Source organism: Cyprinus carpio, chromosome A15 (genome assembly GCF_018340385.1).
Source record: "Cyprinus carpio isolate SPL01 chromosome A15, ASM1834038v1, whole genome shotgun sequence".
Classification (NCBI taxonomy): Eukaryota; Metazoa; Chordata; class Actinopteri; order Cypriniformes; family Cyprinidae; genus Cyprinus; species Cyprinus carpio.
Window position 1 is genome coordinate 23,602,099 of NC_056586.1, and position 7,969 is coordinate 23,610,067.

Consider the following 7,969-nt stretch of genomic DNA (forward strand, 5'->3'; position numbering starts at 1 on the left):
AATTCTAAGTGTATTCAAATACAGACATTTTAGTTTTTTTTCAAATTTAGAAATGTTCTGCATTTTTTCAAACTTAAAAATTTAATGTTTTTAATATGGAAGTGTATTCAAAATACAGACTATTTAAATATTTTCAATTTATAGAAATTTTCTAAGTTTATTTTCAAATTTAGAAATTTTCTGTTTTTATATATAAATTTTCTACATGTATTCAAATAGAGACATTTACATTTTTTTTTTTTTAAATTTAGAAATGTTTTATTTCAAACTTAAATATGTAATTTTTTAATAAAAGAATTCTAATTGTATTCAAATACAGACATTTTTGTTTTTTTCAAATTTAGAAATGTTCTACATTTTTTTCAAACTTAAAAATGTAATGTTTTTAATACAGAAATTTTCTATGTGAATTCAAATACAGACTATTTAATTATTTTCTTTAATTATTACTTTTCTAAGTTTATTTTCAAATGTAGAAATGTTCTAAGTTTTTAAACTTAAACATACTTTTTTAATAAAAAATGTTCTAACCATATTCAAATACAGACATTTTAGTTTTTTCAAATTTAGTGATCTAAAAAAATTTTCAAAAAACAAAAAAAAAATAATTTTTATACAAAAATTTTCTACTATTATTAAAAAAACACAGACTATTTAATTATTTTCTTTAATTATTACTTTTCTAAGTTTATTTTCAAATTTAGAAATGTTCTAAGTTTTTTTCAAACTTAAACATACTTTTTTTTAATAAAAAATGTTCTAAGCATATTCAAATACAGACATTTTAGTTTTTTCAAATTTAGAAATGTTCTACATTTTTTCCAAACTTAAAAATTTTATGTTTTTATACAGAAATTTTCTGTGTATTCAAATACAGACTATTTAATTATTTTTAATTTACAGAACTTTTCTAAGTTAATTTTCAAATTTAGAAATGTTCAAAAAAAATTCAAACTTAAACATATAAAAAAATGTTCTAAGCATATTCAAATACAGACATTTTAGTTTTTTCAAATATAGAAATTTTCTAAGTACTTTCAAACTCAGAAATGTTCTATTTAATTTCATGGAATTAAATTTTTTTAACCCAAATTTTTTTTTTAGAATTAAAATGCAAAAAGAAATTTAGACTATATAATCATGGCGGATGAACATTTCCCAAAAAGCTGTAATTTACAAAATACCTTATAGATTACAGATATTCTCTGACATAAAACTGTCTGAAATAATTAGAAGTGTTGCATGGCAAAACTGAATTGTTTTTTAGGCCGTTTACTGTTTAGACAGTTTTGATCTTAGTTCAGAGAAATGTGTCTAATTAGAAAACGAGTTACACTCATGAATTGAAAACTGTTAAATTTTGAATATCCATACAAGGTTGTTTGGTTCTTGTTGTTCAGTTTCTCTTTGCAAATGTTATCCCAAATGAACACACACTTCTCACCTCCAATTGGAGCAGCAAAGCAGCATCCGACCCCAACAGCACAGGCAGCCGCAAGCATCTCGATGTTTCTGGACTCATTCTGTTCAACACACACAAGAGAAAATGTAATATACAACAGCAGACAACCTAGCCTATTTCCACACAAACACACACAGAACCAAAAAGCAGAAGTACAAACACACTAGCACAATCCAGGACTGTCCAATACACCAACACAATCAAGCACAATAAAAATCCACTTGTACAGACTCACAAATTATAGAAAACACACACCATCTATCACGCTATCTACAAACAAATACACACACAAACACAGACACACACCTGTGTTTGGTAAATCTATTTAAAGATGGTTATCGCTGTTAGTTTTATCCTCACAAAAGGAAAACTTCATCAAGAGAAATGCAAAAATACACATGATTTGATTTTGTTAACACACACATACACACTTACGCTCAGCTAAAACTCTGCCCAGGAAGAAAAATTATCGGGTTTACAATTTACAATTATGCATTTAGCTGATGCTTTTTTCCCCATTTGTTTCCTGATGCACAATACTTGATATAAATTAAATGTTTCTGCAAAAAAACATGTTTATAAATCCAAAATGAAAATAACAAATAACAAGAACATTTGACTTCCATGGATCTGTTCATTATTCACTTAAATAATAAAATTTGACCAGAGATCAAATTTACTCAAGCTTCATTTTCACTCAATAACAAAAAAAGGAATCATTTTGGTTTAAGATGGAAACACACACACACACACACACACACACACACAATCTTTTGTAATCTTTTGTTTTCCTCATAATGTTAAAGTTTCTTACACCAAAATAGTTTTCAACTAATAGTTTTCTTGTAATTCTCATTCTCAAACAGCTTTTTCTCATTACTGTAAAACAGTGCTTACTGTATAACAGTAAAAAACACTGTACTGTATTTTTAGAATAGATAAAAGACAGTAAAAAATATAATGCATAAATACTTGGCCCCTAACCCTAACCTAACCCTAACCCCATATGACCCAAGATCTTGACAGAGATTGTCATGTATTTTGCATAATTAGTGGAGTCTGCTTAAAAGTGCAGGTTATAATTACCTCATAAATTCCACCAAAGAATGACATGAATTTGCAGAGAAGAGCAGCACACAAACTGGCAATGTGCACAAACGGACCCTACAGGATAGAAAACACACACACAAGGCTTATGATTAATTAAAACTAAGTAAGGATTCTTTAAAGACATTACAACAGCACTGAATCATGTGAAACAGTTTAGACCGGGAAGCGGTACATAAAAAAACGCCAAAATGCATAGTTTATAAAAATTGCATATGGATTAAGAAATACAAAAATACACATTTATAGTTTTCAGATTTTTTTAAAAGAAATATAACAATTGAAACTAAACTGTTGAACCTTTCGCATTCGGGTTTGCTTTACACATGAAATTATACTGATTTTTTACATCTATTAGTTAGATTTGTCTCAAATTACTTCTCTAAAATACATTCAGCTTTTTTCCGGTATCTCACACACACTGGATTTTGTTGGTAAATTTGAATATGTACACACAAAGACACTTTAAAAAGACAAAATATGTAACTAACAAAACAAATAAACTACAACTAATAACCTACAGCCCAAATGGGTTTTGTCTTGCAAAATTTGAAAATTGTAAAAAATTTCTCATATTTTTAATTAACAAAAAGGAGATAAATATAGTAATAACAGTCAAACACGGTAACATTCAAAACTTTGAAATCTTTACGCATTTCCTCAATAATGACAAGTTACTGATCAGATACAATATAATTTTAGTTGAAAAATGTTAAGTTATAACTGTTATATAAGCTTATGTTTCACCGGGTCAAAATTGACCCGAGAATGCGAAAGGTGTTTAGAGTTTCTTAATGAGATTCAAGGGTTAATCCGTGTGTTCACCTCCTTGCCCAGAGGCAGCCCACTGCCCAGCGCACAGGTCAGTCCAACGACTTTGGCCACAAATGTTTTTAACGTGAGATACTCCTTCAGCACCACTCCTCTGAGAATCGTCTTCATTTCAGGTATACCAGACCCTGGATGAGAGAGAAACCCGGGGAACCATTGCTAAATAATGAAGAAATGCACAAATCTTTTGTGAGTGTGTGAATGTAAGCGTGTCTCACCAGCGGCCTGAGGTGCTACTATGTGTGTGAAGCCTGCAGAGAAACTGATGAGAACCACAGGATAAGTGACCCAAGCTAAATACTGCAGGATTACGTTACTGTCCAAACCACCGTACATCCACTTCTGTGCTGTAGAGAGAAAACACACAAAACAATTACAGGGTGTATGTACTACAAAATTTTAAATAATCTAGACAAAAACATACTTTAGTCAAAGTACAAGTCAGCATATTTATATTGTACTTAAGTACATTTATTTGTACGCTTCTAAAATTTAACTGATAAATTTAAAAGACAATAAGATTTTCTTATTAAAAGTAACTTTAAACAACAAAAACCAAACAGTTTCCTAAAAATATTATAACAATAAAAAACTCTAAACATTTAAAAGTTTTAAAAAAACTTAAAAACATAAAATAAAAACAAATTCCAAACGTAGAAATGGTCAAAGTTTTTCCAAGCGTAGAAATGTTAAATTTTTTTTCCCCCAAATTTAGAAAGGTTCAAAGTTTTCCCAAACTTAGAAAGGTTCGAAGATTTTCCAAGCGTAGAAATGTTCAAAGTTTTTCCAAACTTAGACATGGTCAAAGTTTTTCCAAACTAAGAATGTTTAAAGTTTTTTTCCAAACTTAGAAAGGTTCAGTTTTTCCAAACTTAGAAAGGTTTGAAGTTATTCCAAACGTAGAAATGTTAATTTTTTTTCCCCAAACTTAGAAAGGTTCAAAGTTTTCCCAAACTTAGAAAGGTTAGAAGATTTTCCAAACTTAGAAAGGTTCAAAGTTTTTCCAAACGTAGAAATGTTCAAATCAAATTCCAAATCCAAATAAATAAACCATCCATTTCCAAACCAAACAAAGAAAAGTTCTAAGTTTTTTCCAAACTTAGAAAGGTTCAAAGTTTTTCCAAACTTAGAAATGTTATTTTTTTTTTCCAAACTTAGAAAGGTTCAAAGTTTTTCCAAATGTAGAAAGGTCCAAAGTTTTTTCCAAACTTAGAAAGGTTCAAAGTTTTTCCAAACTTAGAAATGTTAATTTTTTTTTACGTGTAAAAAATTTTTTTTAGAAAAGTTTCAAAGTGTTTTTTCCAAACTTAGAACGGTTTCAAAGTTTTCCAAATGTAGAAAGGTCCACGTTTTTCCAAACTTAGAAAAGAGATTCAAGTTTTTCCAAACCTTAAGAAATGTCAATTTTTTTTTCTTCAATCTTCAGAAAGCGATCCCAAAGTTTTTCCAAACGCCTAGAAAGGTTCCAAAGTTTTTTCAAACTTAGAAATGTTACATTTTTTTTTCCCAAACTTAAAAAGGTTAAAAGTTTTTTCAAATGTAGAAATGTAAAAAAAAAAAAAATTCAAACTTAGAAATGTTCAAAGTTTTTTTCCAAACTTAGAAATGGTTTAAGTTTTTCATAAACTTAGAAATGTTACATTTTTTTCTTCCAAACTAAGAAATGGTCAAAGTTTTTTTTGTGTGTGTGTGTCAAAAAAAACCTTGAACCTTTATAAGTTTGGAAAAAAAAACGTTGAATCTTTCTAAGTTTTTTTTTCTTCAAACTTAGAAAGGTTAAAAAAAAAATCCAAACTCTGTATTGATCTAAATTTGAGGTTTGAAAATATTCTGACTACACAACACACAAAAAAAACAAGAATCTGCACACCTAAGAAAGGAAACAGTAATGTGCACAAGGACAAAACAACATGATTACACTTTTCTGCCAATACAAAAGTAACTGAAAATGCAGAATAAAAAAATAAAACTGTACTAAACTACTTATACCTTTGATATAGACATTTAATTTGACTAAGAAATTGTATTATTTGGAGTAACTAAAACTATTTTAAGTTCTTTAGAAAAGAACCAAAACCAAAATACTGACTTAAAGAACCTCTAAAAGTCCTTGGTTCTTTAGGGAAATCCAAAACCAAAATACTGACTTAAAGAACCTCTAAAAGAACCATATAACAACTCAAAACTCCTTTACAGCCAAAAATCATACAACAATTCCTGACAACTTGACCTTACACAGACTCACCTTGTAGAAGAAGGGCGATGCAGAAATCCATAACAAAGCTGACCAGAGCCATGACGAGTCCCAGCAAGATGAGGAAAATCCAGTCCTCGCCGACCCGCGACATGAGGAACCGCTGACAGTGCACTGCACAGACTTCACAGAGAGAGACTACATTACCCACAATGCCCACAGCAGTGCAATGACTAACAACCTACAATTTACAGTACACAAAAGCAAAAGGAATCAGCAAAAGTCTAACAACAATGTGCAAAAAGAAAAAAACCCACAATGAATTTACTTTTCTGCCACTACAAAAAAAGCAACTTTATAGACTGTAGAAGAATAAAAAAAATTAAAAAAACTCTAACCTTTTAAAAAACACTCTGAGCATATAATTAAGTCTTATAATATTTGTGAACTACTTTCCCTATAAGGCCTTCCATCATTTTTACAACTAAATTACCCACAGTGTTCTTTTCAATTCTAAACACACACACAGTGTTAATGCATTGTACATGACTTCATATTCTGGACTATATCTGGTACGATTTTGAGTAACACTTAAATATATTTCACTGTAACTTGCCTAACCAGTTAAGACGATGTAGACAATCACATAAATTATGTACAGAATATAGCAGTTATAACAGTGTTTCGCCCCAGCAGGTGAAGAGTCGTGACAATCAAATCATTCTCAGTATCTTTTATAAATACTGATAAATTAGTTGATAAAAAGCACCAACGAAAAGTGCACAATAAGACCAGGAACATGCATTAAGAGTGTAAATAGAGTATATTTTGATTGCATGTTCAACTTTGCAATGCAAACTCTAAGATTGTACATAATGGATATATATAAATACATATTTTATTTTTTATGCATACGTTTACATTTTATTTAGTTTTTACTTTAATTTAAAATTTACTTAATTTTTGTTGTGTTGTTGTCACTTTTATAAGTTTTTTAATGCCTATAAAGTTTTTTTTTATTTAGTTTTAGTTGTTTTAGTACTTAAACTTATTTTACTTCAGCTGGTTGGAAAGGCAACATTTTTCATTTTCATTTAATTTAAGATCATTTTTATTTATTAATTGGGGTTTTCACTTTAATTAACTTAAAGCTTTAGTCATTTTGTTTTGTGTTTTTGTAATTTTTATAATTTTTTGGTAATTTGTATTAGGTTTTTTTTTTTTTGAATGTCTATATAGTATTTCATTTTCATTTATTTAGTTTTTGTTATTTTAGTACTTAAACTTATTTTATTTCAGCTAGCCAAGGCGAAAATTTTAATTTTCATTATTTTTTTTATTTCATTTTATATTCAATTAAAATACATTTAACACACATTAATATAACTAAAATAAACCTAATTTATGTAATTTTTCTGTAATTTTTCTAATTTTTTTTTTTAAATATCTATAGCATTTTTTTTAAATAACTATAGTAAACCCTAACCCTAAATAGCTATAGTATTTAATTTTTTTTTATTTTTTTTATTCAATTTAAACTAAATAAAAATGAGACATGTTGCTTTAGCAACTTGCTGAAAAGTTTTTTTATATTCATATTTTATAGCAATTAAAGTTTATTAATTTTTTTATTTTCACAGTTTTAGTTTCAGTTAGCGAGACGAGGGTAATAACTTGCTGGTGACTAACTTGTAAGACTTCTGTTGTCACACCAAAAATGAAAATTGTGTCATTAACTAACTTGTAAGACTTCTGTTGTCACATTGACTATTTTAACGATGCCCTTACTGTGTTTCTGGGCCTTGAACGTGTCAGTTGCGTTGCTGTCTATGCAGGGTCAGAAAGCTCTCAGATTTCTTCAAAAATATCTTGTGTTTCGAAGATGAACATAGGTCTTATGGCTTGGGAACGACATGAGGGTGAGTAATTAATGACAGAATTTTCACTTTTGGGTGAACTATCCCTTTAAGTCAGTCAATCAATTTGATTGCTTCCGCTTTAGCTAATGGACTTTTGTCCTTTAGCTATCAGGTGTGTTTTGTGTGGTGTGGCTGTGTGTGTGTGTTGTGTGTGTGTGTGTGTGTGTGTGTTTGTAGGGAAGTGTGCTTTGATTGTGTGTGTGTATGTTCTTAAGTGCTTCTGCAGCAACAGCAGTTCATTAAACTCAATAACAAAATACACCAAATCCACATTTAAAAAACAAAAACATCACTTTAGAAACATCAACATCACCCTCTGCATCCATAACACAAACACACCGATGCTGTTAGTATCCACGGCAACCTCAATAAGAGGTTATTTTTTTTACATACACAACAAATCACCAAATCGATGGAGCAAAGAACCAGAAAATATGAACAAGGAACCGTGCAAAC

General features: G+C 29.2%; 1 pseudogene; it reads right to left on the reverse strand.

Moving 5' to 3' along the window:
- Positions 1 to 5,934, reverse strand: part of LOC109108282 — a 31,688-nt pseudogene extending 25,754 nt beyond the window's left edge.
- Positions 5,935 to 7,969: the final 2,035 nt, after the last annotated feature.